Raw genomic sequence first — 24,159 nt, forward strand, 5'->3', positions numbered from 1 at the left:
ACACTTACACCAAATGCTTATAAATGAACAAAATTGGAAACAAATGTCAATAGGTTTCATTTGATGGAATGCTAATGTACTAGGACATTTTCCACTTCTAAAAGTAGATGGAAATTATGGTAGTTGTTTATCCAATCTATTAAGCTCAACTTAATGATAGTTAGAGAGCCAAGCATTCATTATGACCTTTTCAACTTATGAGAGAAAAATGGATGGAGATTCAGTTAGTATTTTACTCAACTCATTAATTGCTGTATACATAATTCATTGATTTAATCTAAAAAAGTGAGGAATGAATAATGAATCTAAAGACACAAAGAAGTATGATGTTTTTTGATGCAACACCAAGTAAAAAGCTATGAGGGAGTCAAGGCCTCTTCCACCAAGAAAGGTAGTGGATGGCACTCCCGGTCCTCTACTTAACTTGTTAATTAGCTTGTCTTCATAGGAAACAACTATTTTATGATACTTATGGCTCATGAACAACACTTTAAGCCTTAAAATATGAACAACAAACTGTAATAAAATATGGGAAACAATATGTAGGTAAATATGGTAGCAAGATCACATGTAAACTACAAGCATAATAGCATAAAATGGCTACTATGAACAAGATAATTGAAAATACATAAAAAATGAAAGTGAAATAGTATGAACATGACATAAACACATATACCCAATATATAACAACATGTACAAGTTGAACAACAAATGAAATGGAGTATATAGGCTATGTTGTAGGGGCCCTCCATGCCTTAGAAAGCAAACCAATAGACTACCATCACTTGGGAATTAAAAGAGTATATTATAATATATAAAATAGAGTTGAAGCAAAGCTTCAAAGCTGAAGTCTAAGCTCACAAAGTATTTCTTCAATATATTTGAATTAAAAGCTTAGTTAGTAAGCACTGTATGCTTACTTTCATAAGGAAAAATGAAACTAAAAACCTAAACTCATTATTTTTGAATATTATGGGATATCTTAGGACTGTAAGTAGATAAAATAGACCTTATGTTGGGATCATATTAAGAAGATAATTTGAAACAAATTAGATCTAGGAAAAGTACAAAATTGCCCTACATTTTTACTCTAACAGATAGGTTGTTTTTCCATCTTTTGACACTAGGTCACAAAGCCCATGTCATATTTCACCTGGGTTGCTTGCATGTGTGAGAATGAATGATAAATTACAAGAGTTGCTACTGATGTAATTGTATTTTACAATGTTATTATTTCACAAATTTCTAAAACTTAGCAATTACCAACCAAATATCTCAAGGAATGCATTTATAAGGGAAAATATGACAAAAAGTATCATAAATAACTTGAAATGGATTTCCTAAGGCCAAGAAGAGTCATAAACCATAGAAAAATTAAGTCATAATGAAGGATTGACACATGTGATGACTCCTGATAAGTTGACTCTTTCTCAAACTCAAAAAGCGAATTCATTTGAACGAGAATCAATTCAGAATGTTAACTCTCTGGTCATAATTCATCACGTTGGAGTTGAGATTAAAGTTAATGAAACTCAATCTATCTGATGCATTTTGTAAATGAGTTTTAATATCAGTAAGAGTGGCCTTGCTGATTTTGATTTTGTTATCAACTGTAGAGAGTATTAGAGAGTATTAGAGAGTATTAGAGTGTTCAATGACTCTAATAAACCATCAATTTGGTAATTTTCTCAATCTTAAAAATAAAAGGTGCCAACTTCAACCAAAAATATACCCATTTGAAATGAAAAGTACAAGTTAACTTAAAAAATATGTTTGTAAATAATAGTTTTTAACTTTTTCCCTCTACGAAACACTTTAAGACTAGTTACATGGCTCTCCTTGTATAGGAACTCTCAATGCTCAATAATAGTACTGGAAGGAAGCCAAAAAACCATATTGACTTTCTTTATGTTTCCTAGATTGACGTCTCCATACATAAAATGGAAATCACTTAAGGGTCTTGAGCAAAAAATATGTTTAAGATATATTACAACTCAATATTAATGACACTCGAAAAAACATGACCATTTGCATTGGTAAGCTTCATGCTCAAGTGAAACCAAGAAAGATCTAATTGAAGCTTCAATAAAACTCCCTTTTTAGAAATATGAGAGGAGAAACCAAAGATGAAATTTACAGTGTTGTAGATTCCTAGGCCCAATGGAAAGCTCACAATAGGATTTTTTTTTTTTAATGTAAGACCAATGGCTTGAGTAGATGCTAATTTTTCTTAAATGATAAGACTAGTAAGCTTGGTTACATCGAAAAGCTAGAAGAAAGACATTTTCAAGGATTCCTTACTTTGAAGGAGTGCATTTTCAAGGACGTCTTTGAGGATGGAACCAATTGTGAGCCAATTAAATCATCTAAAAGCTCAAAGAAAGGCAAGCCCTTTGTGCAAGCTAAACTCTTAGCCCTTGCAGAAATAATAGACTTGAAGTCCCTCACAGTGTTGGAGTTATAGGGAACTCTCACATCCTATGAGATGAGGAAATAAAAAGAGAAGGTTGAGTGTAAGGAGGCATAATTTAATGTACGAACGAATGCTAAGGAACAAAAATATCATTAGGAGTGATATAGTAGTGGCTCTGATCAGGAGTTGGCTTAGTTTTATGCAAAACTAACATGTGGTTAAGGTAAGTTAAGGGAAAGTTACCCTTCAAATTCTTTGATTGTGGAAGAGTTGGGTATTTTTATTCCAAGTTCCCATATAAGGCTAAGCCAAAAAATGAAAAGGACCAAAAGTGTATGAACCCAAAAGTAGAAAACAATGCTCAAGGGTTTAATTTGAAAACAATGCTCTAAAATTTATTTTGGTGGATTGCCAATGTACTAGGGACCTTTTAGTTAGTCAAAGTAGATGGAAAATATGGTAGTTCTTTATCCAATCTATTAAGATCAATCTAACCCTACTTAGAGAGCCAAGCATTCACTATGGCCTTTTCCACTTATGAGAGAAAAATTGGATAGATAGTCAGGTAGTCTTTCACTCAACTCATTAATTATTGTATATTTAAGTCACTAATTTAATATAAGTAAAAAAGGAATGAATAATTAATCTAAATAAATAAAGAACTGTGATGCCTATTGATGCAACTGCAAGTGAAAATATATGAGAGAGTCAAGGCCTTTCCACAAAGAAAAGTAGTGGCTGGCACTCTTGGTCATCTACTCATCAATTAACTTGTCTTCATAGGAAACATCTATTCTATGACCCTTATGGCTCAAGAAAAACACCTTAAACCATAAAATATGAACAACACTATATAGCAAAAATGGACAAAAATATGTAATCAAATATGGTAGCAAGTTCACATGTAAACTATAACTATAATAGCATAAAATAACTAGTTTGAACAAGATAATTGAAAATGCATAAAAACTAAAAATGGAATAGTATGAACATGATAGAAACACATGTAAACAATATATACCATGATTTACAAGTTGAACAAAAATAAAATGTAGTGTATGTTGGCATTATGACACAGGTTTGGTGCTATGACATAGGTGTTGTCCTTGATGGCAACTCACTCAGATGACAGATCACAATACCTGCTCTCATAACAAAGGAAAAATAGATATACACAGGTTCCCTTTGACCAAGCCGTGTATACACGCGAGTTCGCTGACCAAAAGGTGCATATGCGTATACACGCACTTTCATACAAGGAAAGGCGTGTACATGTTGGAGAATTTGGTTTTGGTCTATGGTATTTGGACAATGGTATTTTGACCCATGGTATTGGTCCAAGGTATATTGTCCGAAGTGTTGACCCTAGGTATTTGGTCCAAGGTATTGAGTGTAAGTGGTTTTGGACCATGGTATTGAGCAAGGCCTAGGACTATAAAAGGAGGAGGAGATCATTAGGCAAATGCACTCAAGTAATTGAATATATAATGAAGAGCAAGATCTAGAATATTGGTCATTGGGTTATGGTGCATAGCTAGATTTGAATCAAGGAGGAACTTGAGTGCTTGAAGAAGGATAAGTTCTATTGATGGGTCAAGATCTTAAGGCTTGAAGAGAAGTATCTTTGTGCGGTTTTGATCTTTTATAATTGGCACATGTCATAATCTATAAATCTAATGATTTGGGTATAACTATTGTCTGAATAGTTGTAAAGGTTAAATCATCTTTTACAGATCTGTACGCAGGTTCAGTATACCAAAGGCACGTATACACGCTGGTTAGACATTTCAAAACAACATGTATGTAGGTTTTCCTTCATATAACAGCGTATGAACATAGGTTTGACACATTGAAGTAGCGTACGTCTCATAAAATATGTTTTAGCTACTTCTGTTTGTTGTTGCAGTGTTTTGGGTTCTGTATTGGGTTCTGGTTACTATTACTGTATTCTGGTTACAACATTCAGAAAAGTTATTGTTTGATACAGTTTTGGTTGGTACAAAGGAGATTGGTTGATGTAGATATATTTGATGTTTTATTGATGTTATTGATGGATCTAGTCTGAAAATTTATGAAACATGGACCCTAGAAGAAAAGAGATGGTTGTAGCCTTCTGTAGGTCAGCACCTACATACTAGTAAACACATCAGCTAGTACAAGAGCTAAGGGGGTTGTAGCTCCTTTCTAGGAACAGATGGAGAACGAGAGAAGGTTGTAGCCTTATGCAGGTAGAACCCTGCATACTGGTATAAGGATGCACTAGCACAAAATTTGTAAAAAGAAGTTTCTTATTAAAGAAAGATAGAGACGATTTTAGCATGTGGTTTTCACCCACATTGGGTTTCCACCTTGTATCCTGTGTTCATGTGTGTGATTTTCTGTTAGGTTTACTGCACCTGATTACTAGTTATATGGTTCTGATACACATATTAAAGATCAACTAACTAAATTATAAGTTTTCAAGTATTATTTCCAACAGTGTACTGTCTAGGTTGTGGGGCCCTCCATTCCATAGAAAACACACCAATAGATTACCATCACTTTGGAATTAAAAGATTAGTGAAACCACCCTCCCACATTTACCCAAATCCATAAGCTCATCAATTAAACATGGTGTTAGAGTTACTGTGCGAGACCCGATTTTCAAGCTGCACTTATGGAAAATGGGGTCCACGCGTCCAACATTGACTAAAAATCCCTAGTGACACATGATCACAATGTTATCAACCTAATTCAATCCAATTCTATTACCTTTTACTTTCGCTTTCTTAAATTTAACACAACTTTCTATTTTTGGTAGTTTCTTGGGTTCTAAACTTCTGAGGCAGTTTTGAGGGCCTAATCAACATTTTGAGGGAAAACAGATCGACTGGAAAAACACCATATTTGAGTTCATTTAATTATTTCTCAGCCTCCCCATGGATATCTTTGAAACTAGGCATTATGATAGTCACATGGAGGTCGTATGCTAAAGTTGTGAGCCTCAGAAGTTAGAGGTGCCAATTACTTATTTATACAAACACTTTGTGTACATAGTACATGTAGGTTATAAATACATAACTACTCATTAATTCAATAATCTCACTAAAGAATCATTAATAGGGCTCTATGACCTCTCCACATAACTGCAACAACACTTATTAGTTCATACCTTCATCAAGCAATCATAATATATCAAGAGCCATAGACAATATGCATCATATAACCAACAAATTAACGACATATAAACCATGATAGAACAACCATCAAAGTCACATAGTATCAAGTACAAGTACTCATGAAATACAATAGGCAAAGAGCTCTTATTAACATATTCAAAGCCAACCAAGTCAGAGACTTCCAAGTACCACCCTACAATAGATTGGGCTGAACCAAATCTCTCTTTTATCCAATCACCCCTGCTCCATATTGCAAGCGTGATTGCGGGATATCATGGAATAAAACAACACAAAACCAACCAAGGCTTCCAGAGGCCATACCACCTCAACCCTCAACCACAATGATTCCACTTCTATGGTAAAAAATCACTAATACCAAATAGATCGATCTCTAGTACCTCAACCCACAACATTCTAGGGCTCTAGAGTGTTTGTCCAACCCAACTCTAGGTATTAGTAACTAAACCTACCAAGGGCTCCAAAGGGTTTTGCCCCAACCTAGGCTCTAAGACTAGTAACTCAACCCAAATATTTCAAGGCTTCCAGAGCATTTGTTCCAAGCCACATCCATAAGGAATTATGAGAATCAACCAGAAAAATAATCAAGTGTAAAACCCACAACACCATGGCTATCCAAGAAATGGCAAGGCAAGGCTAAAACCACTGTCCATCTAGGCAAACCTATGTTCCAATGAAAACACATAACCAAAAAATCACATGCATATACCATGAATCCATAAATCAAGAAGGAGAGCTTACATGCAACCTATTACCTGTAAAGAAATCTGATTGTAGTTGTTGATCCTACTATCCCCTTGTGCTTTCCTTCTTTTCCTTTGCCTTCTTTCTCCATATCCAGTGTATGCCAAAGTGCTCCAATAATTCTTTAAGAAAACTCCAGGTGTGTGAGAATATGAGAAAGTGAGAGAATAAAAGAGAGCTCCAAGCTAAAACTTAGAAAAGGTTGTGAAATGATCCTCATAAGCCTTTTATCATTAAGGCCTTTATTTTATTCATTTCCATCATTTTTCCTTCAATTTTCCTCACATGCAATTATGTGACCTTTCACTTTCCTTTTCTCATATTTTCCATTATTTTTGATAAATAAAATGTCAATTGATTACACTTTTCCTTTGCCAATTCCTTTTCCAATTTCCATAGCCATGAATTAATCACCAATGATACCCATCACTATGTTTTTCCCAGCATTTAACTTGGAATATTTGGCCCATGACCTTAGCCTTATTTTGAATTTATTAACCTTATTACATGAACTTTAAATTTGGGGTTGTTATAGACCCCTCCCCCTTAGGGGAACACCGTCCTCTGTGTTCAATGATACTTATGAACTGGAAATACACATGTTGCCCATGGAGCTTTATAACACAACTCAATTTGGTATATTATATATATTATATATATATATATTATATATTTATATATATATATATATATATAATATATATATATATATATATATATATATATATATATATACATAATCAAAACACATATCAAATACATCCATTCAACCAATGAACAAAGAAGGATAAATAACTTGCATCTGATTAGCCATCTCCCATGTAGCTTCATCGGGCCCAAAGTGCTTCCACTACACTTAACTTTTTCGATTGATTGATTCAAAGCATGAGCATATTTCACTGCAGTATGCACTAAGGTTCCAACTATAATTCTGCTTTTGGTTCTGCCTATAGTACATACTCGTAAATCAAATTATCAACATATTTCACATACTTATTAAGAAATGAGACATGGAAAACATCATCGAATTTCACTGTCAGAGGCAGTTGCAAGTCGGTATGCCACTTATCTAATCCTCTCAATGATCTCAAAAGGCCCACAATACCAAGGTGCCAGCTTGATGATCCAATCCTGGAGGAGCTCTTTTTCGACTTGATGCATAAGTACACATGATCCCCAACCTAAAACTCCTTAAACACCCTATGTTGATCCCTATAACTCTTCTTCTTGTCCTGTTCTACCTTTAGAATCTTCTTGATAACCTACATTTCCTGTTCCATATCTGCCAACATGTCCGGTCCGATCAACACCTTGTTCACTCGATCATTCTAGCTGATAAGAGATTTACAACTTTGCCCATACAATGCCTCAAATAGAATCACCCTTAATGACTTTTGATACCCATTATTATAAGAAAACTCAAACAATGGAAGATACTCCTCATGCCTCTTTTGTTGGTGCATAACATACATCCTCAATATGTCCTTTAGAATCCTGTTGACCTTATATGTATTTCCATTTGTCTGTGGATGATAAGTTGTACTAAATGCCAACTCTATCCCTAACCTGCAAACAACTCTTTCCAAAACCTGAAAGTGAACGTGGCATCTCTGTCTAACACATTCTTATGAGGAATACCATGCAACCTTACTATCTCTCTTATGAAGACCTATCCTACCTCACTAGCTGAATTCATCAACTTCACTGGAATGAAGTGAGATGCCTTTGTTAATCTATAAATCACAACCATGATAGAATCATGTTGTTTAGATGTACTCAACAAACCTGTAATGAAGTCCACGGAAATGACCTCCCATTTCCATTATGAAATCAGAATCGACTGCAGTAAACCACTTGGATTCTTACACTTTGCTTTTACCTATTGACAATCCAATCATCTCGCAATAAACAATGCCACCTTGTTGATGGTGCTGGACCTGCCAACATGTCAGGGGATCTTCCTCGTAAGAAGTCCCAACTAGACCTTAGACTATTTGTTGTAGGAGTCCCAACAGTGGGTCGTATAATATTACCTTAACCGCGGTTGTGCACAGAGGTAATTAGATGTCCCTATTGGTAGCAAGGTTGTGACATGCGTAGCAAGCCAAGGAAGGTGCATGAATGATTCTAACAAACGGAAGGTGGAATGAGTGTGCCCCTTGGAAACCCATGTAAGCACGCAGTTTGGAAGGGAACACATGAGTAAAGATGCATCACTAACTAGAAGGAAGGTGAACCAACAATCCCAAGTGATGGTTAAACGAGCAACACATTTCAATAAGATTCATACATACATATACAGAAAGAGTCTATACATACGTGCGTAAGAAAACAGATACATATATCGCTAGAGTAAACAAGTTAAGTGAAATACAATAACAACATATGCATGAAACATTCTGGCTTTGTTATATTAAGAAGTGAAAGTTACAATCATACAGTACAACCATGACCAACCACTAGTCTCGATAACAGGACATTATAGTCACTTCTGCCTACTCCTCTAAAGAGATGTATTAGCTTTGCACTATGGAGAAGCCAAGGCTCATTACAATACTCTCCAATCTTTCTCTAAGATACTCATATCAAAAGCTTAGTTGACCAAAAGCCTGTACAATGAGTTATCAGGTACAATAAATATCAAAGGGTGGGGTGACCCTTGACATTCCCCATTGTCACTTTTCACCTGCCCTCATGACTCTTCAACTACTCTATAATTGTTACATTCAACTATTGACACTTGAACTTCCACTTTACAAGATGTTACATACAATTTGCACATGTATCCATGTGAGACAAAATAGGCTTGAGCAAGCCATGCAAGACATCACTATGACTCGGACAACTGTGGGAGGACCAACTCTTCAACATCGTCACGATGGTTGATGGTGGTGAGCTTATGTCAATATTGGTAGTCTATGATGGTGTCTATGTACCTTGTGGTGAAATCTTTCTCGAAATGAACTTTTTCCTTTGTTGCATGTAGGTACACTGGTTTGGATCCTTTGTCCAACTCATATGATAACATGCACATCATTGTCTTGATTGCAGTTAGACTAGCGACATAGTGATTCATAGTGTCTGCATTGATCGCCAAGTCTGCGTTGGTGGCTATGTGCATCAACTCGTTAAAGTATGAGGCCAGCTCCTGTTAAACTTGTCCCTTTGTCTTTTCCTCAGTGAGTGTCCCCATATATGGGATTGCATGTGCGTGCACAACAACATCCATGTTTCTGAAAACCCATCCATGGTAAGCTCACAAACTCGTGATGAGTGGTGGGAGTTCCTCATAGTTCCGTATCTAACTTCGGATGCGTGCCTTCAACTCAACCGCCATGGGCTTTATCATCTTCGGAAATTGTAATGGGGTTCCCTAGTATCTCATTGTCCATGTTTTGCATGCGGTCAAAAATAGATGCAAGTTTCACAAGATACGTGCTCTCCTAGCACAGCGCTGCTCCCAACCGTTGAGATGGATAACTTCCTTATGCACGGTACCAAATCTAGAATACAACATTCGCATGACTGTCTAAAGGGATGATACTTCATCCAACATTGCTTCTTCATCTCCACTCTGGCAGATGCTTGTGGTGTAGGTGAATTCTGAGTGCAAACACAAACAATTCCTCTAGCCCGAGACAGTAGCTCTAGCCACAAACAAACAATCTATGGAAAACTTCCTTAAGCTAGAATCAAATAAGAGGGCCTACCTCTTAGAACTCTATTTCTCTTGGTGATGATCCTATTTCCTTACTCCAGATACTTTTCATTTCCTTCATTCGAATACCTGAAACAAGCAAACAAACAACAACAATAAACGTGACAACATACAAATTGCATTCAGCCTACTTAATAGGTCAAGGAACATTAAGCCATAAAATTTTAGATAACACTTCAATGTAGGAAACCAATCAATAGTTTTATTCATATAAGTTTAGAAAGAGATTACAACCAATTCCTTGATGTTGCTGGTCTCCTCCAACATATCCGGGTTCCCACACTTTTGCTAGCATCTCATGGATAAACCCAACAATGGAAGTTTTAAGGCCTCTTCCCTTTAGTCTCAAACCAAACCAAACACACTATTCTCCCTAAAACATAAACTAGAGAGCTACAAGCTATAGATGTCTTGTTGATTATTCAAGCTCCAAAAATACCAATACTGAAACTACATCCAAAAACTAGTTCAACTTGGGAAAGGAGGGGCTTATATAGCTTTGATGGAGGGGAGATGGTTCCTCTTATCATGGGAGAGGCCTTATCTCTTGGGTTTGTTCCATCCTAATAGGGGAAAGGAACCCAAACTAACTTCCTTAGCTCCAACCAGCCCAATCATTTACCGGACTTCCATTATGAAGATTATAGACCTTGAAGCTTCGACTCCGTATTTAAAAAACTTACCAAAAGAGGATTGGCACGACTGAGAAAAGGCTTAGTATCACCATATGGTGCTAGTCCTAGTTTTAATCTCTGCAAATCGATGCAAGGAGGAAACTGGTCAATAGTGTCGGTCTTGTAAACTGGAGTAAAAGGAAGATTCTTGGGAAATGATGCAAAAGGGAATCATTATGCTCATGAAGAGGGACATAATGGGAGTTTCCTCATGATGGGAAAGCATGTAGGGTTCACCGTAGAGGTCCTCCAAGCTTGTGGAATACGGAGTGCAAGGACAATGAAAAAATGTTATGTAACAGATGCCCCCTAAAGCATGAAGTTCAAACTAGAGTGGGGTGAAATGATTTACAAGTAGATGCGGGGAACCATAGTTCGTTGTTGGAAAACCTGCAAGCAAACATAGATACAAATACATCACTACAAATTTCGAAAAATGATACAAGAATCATGGTATGTACACAGCCATCCAGAGAATGATAATGTAAATGGATCCAAGGCATGGGCGCAACCATCTAATAGAAAAGATCATAACGAAATGAAGATATGGTCACAACCATCCAATAATGAGAAGGATCACATATAACAACTTATGGTATGGTCGCAACCATCCGTCTGAAAGAGACATGTATATCAACATGATCATGTCACATTGCCTCACAATCTAGACTTATGTCATTTGAGCCCAGGGTCTTGTGCTCCAAATGACTTGATCAAAGTACAAATCCTAACATGCGAATGTATGCGTTGAAGTCGAACATGCTAGAAAGTCTCTTGATTACAGGTCAATGATGTGAATCGTTAACAAGCACAAGAGAAACCACCAATAATGACGATGGCTCTCAAGGTACTAACAGCATAGTCCATGGAATGTGAGTAAAGGAATTGAAGTCGAACACCCGTGAAATCACCTGATCAAAAGCCAATGATGTGAACTTGTTTTCGAGTGTGAAGAACTTGCCATTAGGGCATGCAAGCTCTAAGGTACTGGAAGGTAGTCTCTCGGCCAACTTCCTAGATAATGAGCTGAAGTCGATAGGAAACGACTGTGTTGAAGGAGGGCCATGATGTATCCCACATCATCAACATGAGAAAAAGGGATGCAATGATTTCAGATAATACAGAGAATCAGGAGTAAGTGTAACTGTAGAGGGACTAACTCTTGAACATATTGGTGACACGACTCCAGAGTTTGGCAAATTTTGGATCCATAGGATCGTTGTTCATGATGACATGGCAGAGATAAAATGGAAGGAAAAAGTGAACGGCCCAATCTAGGAAGGCCAATGATGAAAAGGAGGATATCCCAACTCAACATGAAGCAAAATGTGTCATGTCCAAGAGTGAGCTTCCAACACGACTGGTAGAATTTCCCATTTTCGCCCACCATTTCTGGAGGTACCCCAAATATTTGTTATCACAAGCTTGAAGGGGATAACATGTGCTTGCACTATAAGCTCATCCTTCAAACAAATCTGACCTAGTAAGTTTAATGAGCCCTAGGAAGGAGAAGCTCATGTCTTTCATGGTGATGAATCCAATGTCGTTTAATGTTTTAACAAGTCCAACAAAGGTGTAACTCTATATCTTTTTCATCTTTATAGAGTTTGAAAAAGACATGGAAAGTAAAACTCTACATGGTCCCTTTTCATACATTTGTGTCTCTCGAGCCCGAAAAGGTAGAAAACAATACTTGGGAAGACCTCTTGACCATTTCAGTTAAGGAGTACCTTTTTCGTAAATAGTTTATCCCAGCTCGAAAAAAGGGGTAAATGTATATTGGGTAAACAATGTTTTGCATGCTTTAATGAGGTCAAAAATGACAAGAGATCAACAATCTTTTTGTGTTTTAAGAGTTGGAAAAGGGTTGAAAGCAGACCCCCCATTTTTATTCTTTTTAACGAGTCAAAAAAAGGAAAAAATACTCGGCAAACTTTTCATCTTTTATGAGTTATAAAAGAGCTTAAGGGTGACTCGTCCCAGAGTAACAAGTGGTATAAAGGGTAGCAACTAGTTCTGGTTATGGAGGAATTGTTAAAAACATGTAATGGTCAAGAGGCTAGCTACTAAAAGAACTCATTGATGTGGTTCCTCAAGAAAGGGTGAAACAACCAAGTGAAAGCGAATCATTGACCAAAGAGATGGTGGCAATGGAATGGAACAACCAAGGTCATCTAACAGAAGATAACAGATAAAAGCGATAATCGCGAGATGTAAATTAGGCATGGGCTCATTTTTGCACAAGCTTGAACTATGGGGAACTCTACTTGAATTTGGTTTCATGTTTACACAAGCTTGAAACAAAAAAAATATGCTTGAGTTTGGTTTCATTTTTACATAGGCTCGAAACAAAGACAAACTATGCTTGAGTTAAGTTTGCATGCCCCTAACATAATGACTCAATTTGAGGTACATGCCACCCAAGTTTCATTTCATTCAGCTAGGTGGATGGAATGAAGGTTCGCTGTTGAGATCTAGGAAAGATTCGACTGGGATTTTAAGATATCTTAATCAAAGACTCGATTTGGAAAAGGGACTTGTTTCATTTTTTAACGAGGTTGACATAGTAAAATAACTATCCTTAGGCATCTATTTCATTTTTTAATGAGGTCGATACAGGAAGAAACTCGGACTTCTTGATTCATTTTTCAACCATCATGACACAAGACAAGGAACTATGCTCACACCACTTTTTTCATTTTTTAACGAGCTCAACACAAGACAAGGAACTATGCTTTGCACACTGTTTCATTTTTTAATGAGGTTGACACCAAAAAAAAACTATCCTCATGACATCTGATCATGGACCATACGAGAACATTTCTCCTAAGAGGACCTCACTAGATGGGAGAACCACGCTCTGGGAGGGATACATGTTAACTGGTACAAATGACAGATCAGATTCCAATGCCCCCAATACATAGTGTACAATACCATTTGTGTGATCATCAACGGATGTGGAGATGGGTCATGTAGCCACATAATTGACCTATGGCGGGGAGGGTATTGCTTGAAAACAAGAACCAATAGGGGATGATGGTTGCATAGGAGGCACTTGGTGACCAATGAATGACAGTTGACCAATGGTCACTATTATCCCTTTGTGTGGAAAATAGGCCACACGGAAAAGAAAAGAAACAAGATCTCCCATGACATAAACATAGTCATGTCCAAGGAGAAGATTGAAATCTAAGGGACCTTGTACTACCATCATGTCTATATAGACGGTCTTTCCTCCCAAAGTAATAGGTAACTTCAGAAGGATCCCTAAGAGTTGACTGGTTCCTTCGTTGAAAGCCAACATATTCTGGGTAATAGGCACAAGCTGTGGGGAACCCAGAGCTTTCCAAGTAGTAGAAGACATGATGCTAACAGATGCACCTTCATCTAATATAGTGCCATGTACTACCATATTATAGGCTTGTGCTATAATCTGGAAAGTAACATAAGATGGAAGGTGAAAAGTAGTCAATTTACTCTAATCAAAAGAAATGACAGAACTACTTGGTGGGGGTATCATATGACTTCGCCAATGCTTTGTAGGAATAAGAGAAGGACTCCCTTGAACAATTGGGATGGGAGGGTCACTCTTCGATTCATGATAATATGTGTAGATGAGAAACACATGAGCATTATGATCACCACTCTCTTCAGGAACAGATTGAACAACTAAAGGTAGAGCTAAGTCGACACTCTTTTCGACCAATGGTTGGTCAGGAATAGACACAAGAGAGTCATGCTCAAGAAGAGTAGGATGGGCAAGAGATGAATCCATGTTAATCTCTTTAGCAACTAGGATAGGGTTAGAAGAAAGCCTTTGATAACGAACAGGAAGTTGGGGTTGAGGAGTTGTAAGATTTTCCAAAATTTTGGAAGCTTTATCCATAAGAGAAAAAAGGTGAAGAAGTTTCTTCCCTTCACATAACCTATAGGGGAGTCTAATATTTCCCTTCTTCTTACCATCATTAGCTAAAGGTGTAGCATCGAAATGATCTCTAAAGGTTGATGGGGATGGTCGATCCAGATTTTGAGACCATACCTCTAAGACTTTGGGAATACCAGGACAGTCCGGAAGGATATGGTCGCACTTACATAGCTTGCAAGGGAATCTAACCTTCCGTGGATGACTAGAAGGTTTGTCTACAGGAGGTGCATTTGGAGTAATAGCTACACAGTTGGCGTCTCACTTATTTGACTTCTTCTTCTTTGTCTTCTTCCTCTTCTTAGCCTCATGGTTACTGGATTTCAAACTTTCACAAGGTGAAGTAGAAGAGGAAGGTCAAGAAATAGGGGAAGAAGGTGAGAGGTCAACCTTAGAATCAATGTGATGTGGTTGAAATGAAGGAGATGGATGGGTAGGAGTTTGGACACTCTAGACCACCAAGGTCGAAAATAACCAGATAGGTAAACCAATGGTTAACCCAAGGAGGGACAACATTTCCATATAAGGAGCACCAGCTTTTCCAAAAGAAGAAAAAGGACCAGGATTCCCATCTGATGGGGATCCTTGACTTGTAGACTCTGGAAATGTTGCCATTGGATTTGACCCTAAAGAATCACTAAGGAGGATAAACTTAACTAGGAATGTTTTGTGGGTAGTTAATTTTAAGACACTGAAACAAAAATTTTCCTCTTCATATTTTAAGAGTCGAGAAAAGGGAGAAAGGTGACTCTAGTCACTTTCAGAGTTAACGAGCTCGAAAGGACAAGTTAGCGGTGATCTTTTATATTAGGGATCCAAGAAGATCAAAATGACTGCTCAGGATAATCTAGGAAAAAAGGTTTTCCAGGTAACCGTGAACTGCAGAATACCTCCCAGTGAACCGAGAAGTACAGGCAAGCAATCTCCCAAAATGCTAGGTTTGATGTATCATGTTAAAAAGGCGGCAGACTTGGCTTCCAACAGATAAATGATTGTAGACCTAGCAGGTTCTTCCTCTATATACTCGACGGTATGGGGAGCACAAGTTCGTACTAGTGTTGTTTAGTGCCGAAGCAAATGACAACTGCTAGGTTTAAAGATGTCAGAACATGTCTCTAGCCTAGACCTATAAATATAAGTGTTAAGTTTCAATGCTTCCTTAGGTTAATTCAATAGATTTTAATGGTTGATCTTGAATTAGGTTTCAATTACAAGGCCTACCATTGTCAAGTGAAAAAAATCCTACATGTAGCTATATGACAAAGGAAATCTTTGTCTTCAATGAAACTTAACAGTAATTGAGAGATAGAGAACACACAACCAATGCAACAACCAAAGGATAAAATATTTCACTAATAAATCTCCAAAATGCACTAAATCTTAGTATTGAATGCACTTCAACTAGTCCTATTAACAGTAAAGAGAATTGATTTCTTTTCAAATACAAATGATGATGCGACTAGCTAATGTAACATATTGATTTAGTAAACTAGACTTATGTATTTTTCAATGAAATGAGAAAACAAATATTTCATAAACACTTCAATGAATTTTTTTGAAAACAATCAACCTCAAGAAAATGCAAAGCATAAAAGAGAATTCCTTCCAAACTAATGATGCAAAGACTCCACCAAAAACAAGATGAGCAATGTGATCTATGCCCAAAAAGAGATGCTTAATCAACAAATGAAATTTTCAAACTTGCTAAATGGAAATCAAAGCAACATAAGCACTAAAAACGAAATGCAAGGAGAAAGTTAACTATAAACTTTACTTGTTGAGCACACAAACAAGTGAATGGATGATGACCTAGATGCCCTAGGGCTACAAACCATCCAAGGACTCAAGAAACCAAGTGAAGAAAAGGAAAACCAAACAAGCATATAAACCAAGCTAATGGAGCTTTCCGACCAGGGACAACACAGTCAAAACAAGATAAGAGATAGAAATCAGAAGGGAAAGACACGTTGGTTATGATCTAGGGGAAACCCTGATCTTCACCTATAGGAATCAACGCAACTTCCTAACTGACAATAAGCACTAGAAGGGGGTCATTGTGACTATTTTTTGAGAAACTCGCGCTGATCAGTGCAATTGTCAGAAAAATAAATGTGATGACTGAGGATTCAAGGAAAAAAATAAAAAAATTCAAAGGTTAAACTAGACTTTCCACTGTAAATTTCAGACTCAGATCAGTAAACTAGGCAAAGAAAAGAAAACTAAAGGGAAATGGTGATGCTAGAAAAGTTCACACAAAACCATAAAATGACAATCAATCAAATAGAAGGTTTGGCTCCACAGTAGAGTCGCCAATTTGTGGTGCAAGTAAATTCTCAGTGTGGACACAAACAATTACTCTAGCCTGAGAGAGTGGGTCTAGCCACAAACAAATAATCTATGGAAAACTTCCTTAAGCTAGAATCAAATAAGAGGGTGTACCTCTTAGAATGCTATTCCACTTGGTGATGATCTTGTTTCCTTGGTCCAGCTACTTTCTGTTTCCTTCCTTTGAATACTTAAAATAGGCAAACAAACAACAAAAACAAAAGTGATAGCATACAAATTTCTTTCGGCCTACTTAACAGGTCAAGAAACATTAAGCCATCAAATGTAAGATAGCACTTCAATGTAGGAAAACAATCAATAGTTGTATTCATATAAGTTTAGAAAGAGATTACAACCAATGCCTTGACATTGTTGGTCTCCTCCAACATATCTGGGTTCCCACACTTCTGCTAGCATCTCATGGATAGCTCCAACAATGGAAGTTTTAAGGCATCTTCCCTTTAGTCTCAAACCAAAAAAAACACACTATTCTCCCTCAAACATAAACTAGAGAGATAAAAGCTATAGATGTCTTGCTGATTATTCAAGCTCCAAAAATACCAATACTGAAACTACATCCAAAAATTAGTTCAACTTGGGAAAGGAGTGGCTTATATAGCTTTGATTGAGGGGAGATGGTTCCTCTTATCATGGTAGAGGCCTTACCTCTTGGGTTTGTTCCATCCTAATAGGGGAAAGGAACCCAATCTGACATCCTCGACTCCACCCAGCCTAACCATTTACATGATTTCTGTTACAAATATTTTAGACCTGGAAGAATCGACTCCATATTTAAAAAAATTGCCAAAAGAGGATTGGCATGACTGAGAAAAGGCTCAGTAGAGTCATACAACGCTATTCATAGCTTTAATCTTTGCAAATAAGAATGAAGAGGAAACTGGTCAGTAGCTTCGGGCTTGTAAACTAGGGTAAAAGGATGATTCTTGGGAAATGATGCAAAAGGGAATCATTCTTCTCATGAAGAGGGACATAATGGGAGTCTCTTCATGATGGGAAAGCATGTAGGGTTCATTGTAGAGGTCCTTCAAGCTCGTGGAACAGGGAGTATAGGGACAGTGAAAAATGTTGTGTAACAATGTTGTAACCAGTTCTCCTCCCTGGTTGGCCATTTGTAACTCCTTATCCATTCACTCATTCTCTGCTATCAAGAAGTGAACACTCAAGCTAGTGGCTTTGACATATTATCTGGTAGCATCGACCAATGGTGTTGGATTCTTGTGGACATCAGATACGATCACTTGTTCCTCAAACTACGTAGGATATGTGTGGACATCCGGAGTAGACACTCTGTGCGATTGCACAATTCTATGTTGTGACTCATCAAATGATTTGTTGCGCATCTCTTCTTTCAGATTATCTCCAAGGATCTTAGTATCTCCTTATTCGCTCAGGACTTGCTCTACTTCTAGATCTAGTGAAGTTGGTAGGTCGATGTCTTATTCTACCTTTGGCCGCTCCATCTGCTCAAGTACTCGTTCAATCTATTGAGCAAAGTCCTCCTTATTTGATTTCTCACCCTGTATGCTTTTTGCCTGCTACTCAGATGAGTCTACTACCTGTATGGGTGCAGTTTCATCAATCTATGCATGTTGCACCCCCTGTTGTGTATGTCCCTCTATGCACTTCCTTCTCCTTTTTTTGTCTAGGTAAATCCTCTCTGCGGACATAGATGATCCATCTATCCAAATGAGTGGGACTAGCAACCTACGTGACAATCTACTCAACACTTTCGTAAGTTACAATTGAAAAGGGAGACGAAGAAGATGGCCTACCTCATTTTGATGCTATACCATCGTCCTTTGTTGAAGACCTTGAATCACTTGCATCACGGGCTCATTCCTATTGCTCACAACATTGATGAATCTACATAGGAAATGAAGACACAACAAGGCATACAAATACAAAAAGCATATTTAAGCGTAGAATACTTAACCGATCAAGAAGAGTTAAGCTAAATGATTCATGAGAATACACATTTAGGTAAAATGAACCAGCAGTTGTATATTAATAGAAAAGGAGGAAGCATAGAACCAAGACTTGATGTCAATAGGCTCTCCTTGAATGAATGTCCAAGTCCAAGCTAGGCTCTTGAAACACTCCTTCTCCAAGCCAAATGAGTAGCATATAGGCACAATCTTAGCATAAGGGTGAAAATAGACAAAGGCAAACCATTTGGGAATGGGAGAGGATGAATATATAGGCTAGGAAAGGGAGTTAGGATCTCTCCATAGATAGGAGTAGGCCCTTATCTCAAGGAGGTAGCTCATAGGGATAAAACCAAGAGGGAAAGTTGGGAGAACGCAACCTCATCTATGCTGAACAACCTCCAGCTCACCACTCTGGAAGCTTTTAGACCACGAAGCTTCTCATCCTCTTTGGGAAAATTTCCTTTTTGGGATCATCGTAGGTATACAAGAAAAGATAGTGACACCATCATGGGTCGAGGATAATACAACAGGCAACCATTTCGTTTTTTAGTCTCATAAGAGCGATGATTCTCAAATTAGGGTTTAAGAGCTATTTCCTTCAAGGGAATCTCAAGGAATTTTATAATCAATGTCTTAGGAAGGATCTTAGCTACATATATGAATTGGTACACTACATAATGGTCATTTTTTTGGCACTTCGTGGTATGTCACAAGGAATTGCAGGAGGTGTGACAAAATACTATGTAATAAATGACCCCTAAAGCATGAAGGTAGAACGGGGAGTGATGGCTGAGATGGTTTATGAGATTTTGCAAGGATGAGAACAAACACTGTTAGGATACCTACAAATGAAGGATGCATATAGATATACATATATGATATCAAAACATGAATCCACGGTATGGACGCAACCATCTGGATAATAAAGACTGTATGGAAGGATCTATGGTATGAGAACAACTATCCAAATGAGAAGGATCATCTGTGAATCTAAGATCCAAGGTATGGTTGAAGCCATTCGATATAGAAGGATCATCATAAATGTAAAGTCCCATGGTATGGTCACAACCATCCATATAGAAGAAACATGTGTAGAATCATGAATAACATATAAATCCACGCAGGCTAAGTCATATCATACAAGACTCAGGGTCTTGCGCTCCATCCCAACCTGATCAAAGTACAAATTATAACATGTGAATGAATGTGTTGAAGTCGAACATGCTAGAAAACCACCTGATTACTGGCCAATGATGTGGACCATTAACAGGGATGATAGAAACCATAAATAATGATAATGGCTCCCAAGGTATGACAATACAATCCATGAATGTGATAATGTAACTAAAGTCAAACACTCATTGAATCATCCAATCAAGGGTCAATGATGAAGTCCCATCATCGAATGCGAAGAACTTTCCATTAAGGCATGCAAGCTCTAAGTTACTAAAGGGAGTTTCTAAATCATCTTCCTAGATAATGAGCTGAAGTCAATAGGAAATGATCCATTAAAGGAGGTTCATAATGATTCCTTAATCATCGACACAAAACAAGGAATAAAGTGGAATAAACGAGTATGATCTAGGAATGTGACAAAAGGTCAGAGAATATATATGTATTAAACTGTATATAGGACTTCTCTTGAACATATTGGTGACATGACTCTGAAGTGTGGCAGAATTTGACTCAACATAGGACCATGGGTCACGATGATGAAGTGGAATAGTCCGATGAGAGGAAAATCGTTCACCCAAACCTGGAAGGACCAGTGACTGAGTGAGGATATCCCAAACCCGACACGAGAAGCAAATGAGTGTCATGTTCAAGGGTGACATGCTGCCTATGCAAGAGATGTTTCACTTTCACTTTTTCCCCACTATTTCTAGTGAGTACCTCTTTATTTTTACACAAGCTTGAAGAGGATACCATATGCTTGTCATATAAGTTCATCCTTCGGATGAGTCCATCCTAGTAAGTTTTACGAGTCCTAGGAAGGAGAAACTCGGGCTCCTCATGGTGACAATTCTTTCGTCGTTTAATTTTTATGAGTCCTAAGGAAGAGTAACTCAGTGTCTTTTTCATATCTAGATAATTTTAGAAAGAAAACTACATCAGGTCCCTTTTCATAATTTTTCCCTTGAACCCGAAAAGGTAGAAAACAATATTCAAGAGAACCTCTTTATCATGTCGATCAAGGTTTACCTTTTTTGTAAATAGTCAATCTCAACCCGGAAAAGGGGTAAATGTATACTGGGATGACGTCAATTCATTTACTTTTACGAGTTCGAAATGACAAGTACTCAACAATCTTTTCATTTTTCCAGAGTCGGTAAAGAGCTGAAAGATGACTCCTCCTTGAGGAACGAGTGGTACAAAAGGATAGCAACTAGTTGTGGTGATGATGGAACTACTCAAAACCTGTAAAGGTCAAGAGGCTGGCTAATAAGACCACTCATCGTAGATGTTCCTTAGGCAAGGGTAAAACATCCAAGTGAAATCATATGATCAACCAAAGAGATGGTGACGATGGAATGAAAAAACCAGGGCTCATCTAGCGAAAATTAGCTGATAAAAATGAAAATCACAACTATTAAAGATGGAATGGTTTCATTTTTACACAAGCTTGAAACATGACAAACTATGCTTGAGTATACTTTGAATATGGTTTCATTTTTCACAACACTGAAACATGAGAAAAAACTATGCTTGGATTTGGTTTCATTTTTACACAAGATTGAAACAGAAACAAACTATGCTTGGATTTGGTTTCATTTTTATACAAGCTTGAAACAAAGATAAATTATTCTTGAGTTTGGTTTCATTTTTACAAAAGCTTCAAATAAAGATAGACTACTCTTGAAATATATTTACATGCTTCCATCATAATGACTCAATTCGAGGTACATGCCCCCGAAGCTTCAGTTCATTCACATGAGTAGACTACGAGTTACTAACACGTGGATGGAATGAAGGTTCACTTATGAGATCAAGTGAAAGATTCAACTTCCAAATCCTTCTAAAATCACCAGGTAACCTTTATACTTGTCTTGCATTCAATTCTGATTAGTTTTAGAATTTTTAATTTAATTTTTACCGTTGAATTTTTTGTCAAAAATTTCACCGCGCCGTATACGTGGGTTGGATATATGAAACCCGCGTATACGCAGGCCCTACACGTGACTATGTGTAAATGGACCCGCGTATATGTCGCGAACATTTTAGACAAAAAAACTAACGGTCTAAAATCATTTTTTCTTCAGGATGCCAGTCACTTGGCGAGAAAGAGATCATACCTCAGTGGATGATGAGGTTATGAACGATACCAATGCTTTGGATGCCTTACGGGGTTGTGGTTTGCTAAAATTCTTCAAAATGAAAAATATGAGAGCAAACACATGCCTGCTTGAGATGCTCATTCACTACTGGAGCATTGAGGATGATTCACTTATGATTGACCAGATGCCACTCAGGATAGAAGTGGAAGACATTTATTTCATCACAGGCCTTTCCCGAATGGGAGAGGTAGTACATTCCAGGGGCAGGACATGAGGTAGTCTCTCGATCGAGGAATACGTACATATATATTTCCCGGGACATCCAGAGAATATTGGAAGTCAAATTCAAATCAAACATGTGGAGAGTCTATCGTTGAGGATAATCCTGTTTACTATAGCTAGAGTGAACTGATCAGCTTCTCTGCACCAGGCATCACGGCCAGCCATGAGCTTGGCGGTAGATTGTCTCACCACCACATTTGACTGGTGTACTCCTCTTCTGACCAGCCTAAAAAGCTAGCTTACTTCCATCAAGAGAGGGCAGACCAAAAACTTCGGATATGGGACTATTCTGTGTTCTTTCTTTTTTGAGAGGGTCCCTGCACTTCGACCTAGAGTACCGGTTTCAATCAGCACCCCACAAGATCCACGAACGGGTAGGTGGGCTGACTTGATGAAACGTCTAGGAGGTGGGGCTGTCCCACGGACTACATTTCATGATGACTACTTCTCCTGGTGGGAGGAGTAGATCATCGTCATAGATGACTACCATTATGATGGGTTGGATTTTTGAGGGGATCCCGATCTAGTATTACCACCGACTGCAGCATGGGGTGACATAGGTAAGTGTTTTTGATTTTATGATTTTTTTTTTCAAATATAATAATGAATTTTGAAAAATGTTTTTGATAGGATTCAAAAGACTAATATGATGATCATGTTCCAGATATTGGGCCGGTATGACCAGATGGGATCCCACGGCACAGACGTCGCGGCTGAGGGGTCGTAGAGGCGGCTGCAGATACAGAGCGACTACTACACATAGTTCAACAGCACTTGGTGAGACTAACCCACCGAGTACTGATGGAAGCCATAGAGGATCTCCCTGAAGATATGCAGCGTCATGTGGTTGGCATGCCACGAGACTGGGTTCGCTCTCTTAGGCGTGTGGCCAATGCGATACTTACCTACTTAGCAGCTCATCCTGAGCCAGGGAAGTAGATGTACCATACATGATTATGGGCATTTGAGTCCCAATTTTTGTATATTATTTTGCTCACACTTATGTACACTCGAGATGTTTTATATATATATATATATATATATATATATATAGTTCGACTTTTTGATTCTTGATTTTATTGTGATGAATGATTGATGTCCTCGTCTAATGCTTGATTAGCAATAGAATCAACTAACCAGTTATGAGATCTTGGAATGTGAAAATAATTAATATAAGTAAATCATCTTTGCAACAACCTTACCCTTAAATACTGGCAATATAAACATGGATACCTTACTTGATAAATGTTATTCAATTGTGACACTATCAATTGTGAATCAAGATAGACTACCAAAGAATCGATTTCATAAAAATTGCTTCGGATAGTAAATTAATGACGTCAGTATACTCATCCATATTATTTGAAGTGGGACCAATGCATACTCCCCTTGACAACATCAATTAACCAGTTGGATAGTAGAGTACCTAAGCTACAGAAGCGAGGTTCCGAGTGTGCCTACTAGCACCATCGATGAATCCAAAATAGACCAATTCATCCATCAACACCTACCACAGTAGACCAAAAAGTGTTGATGTCAAAAACTCTCGATGAGATATGTACAAATATACAAAATGTACAAAGAAGCCATTGCCTAGATGCTACTTAAGCAAAGTACTTCTTAAGGTAGAGCCTGTTTCAGGGCTCTACCAACTTGTTTCCCTCAAAATCGATTAACTCAT

Source organism: Pinus tabuliformis, chromosome 7, assembly GCF_031772625.1.
Source record: "Pinus tabuliformis cultivar Carrire ecotype Pingquan chromosome 7, CPIR1, whole genome shotgun sequence".
NCBI classification, from domain to species: Eukaryota; Viridiplantae; Streptophyta; class Pinopsida; order Pinales; family Pinaceae; genus Pinus; species Pinus tabuliformis.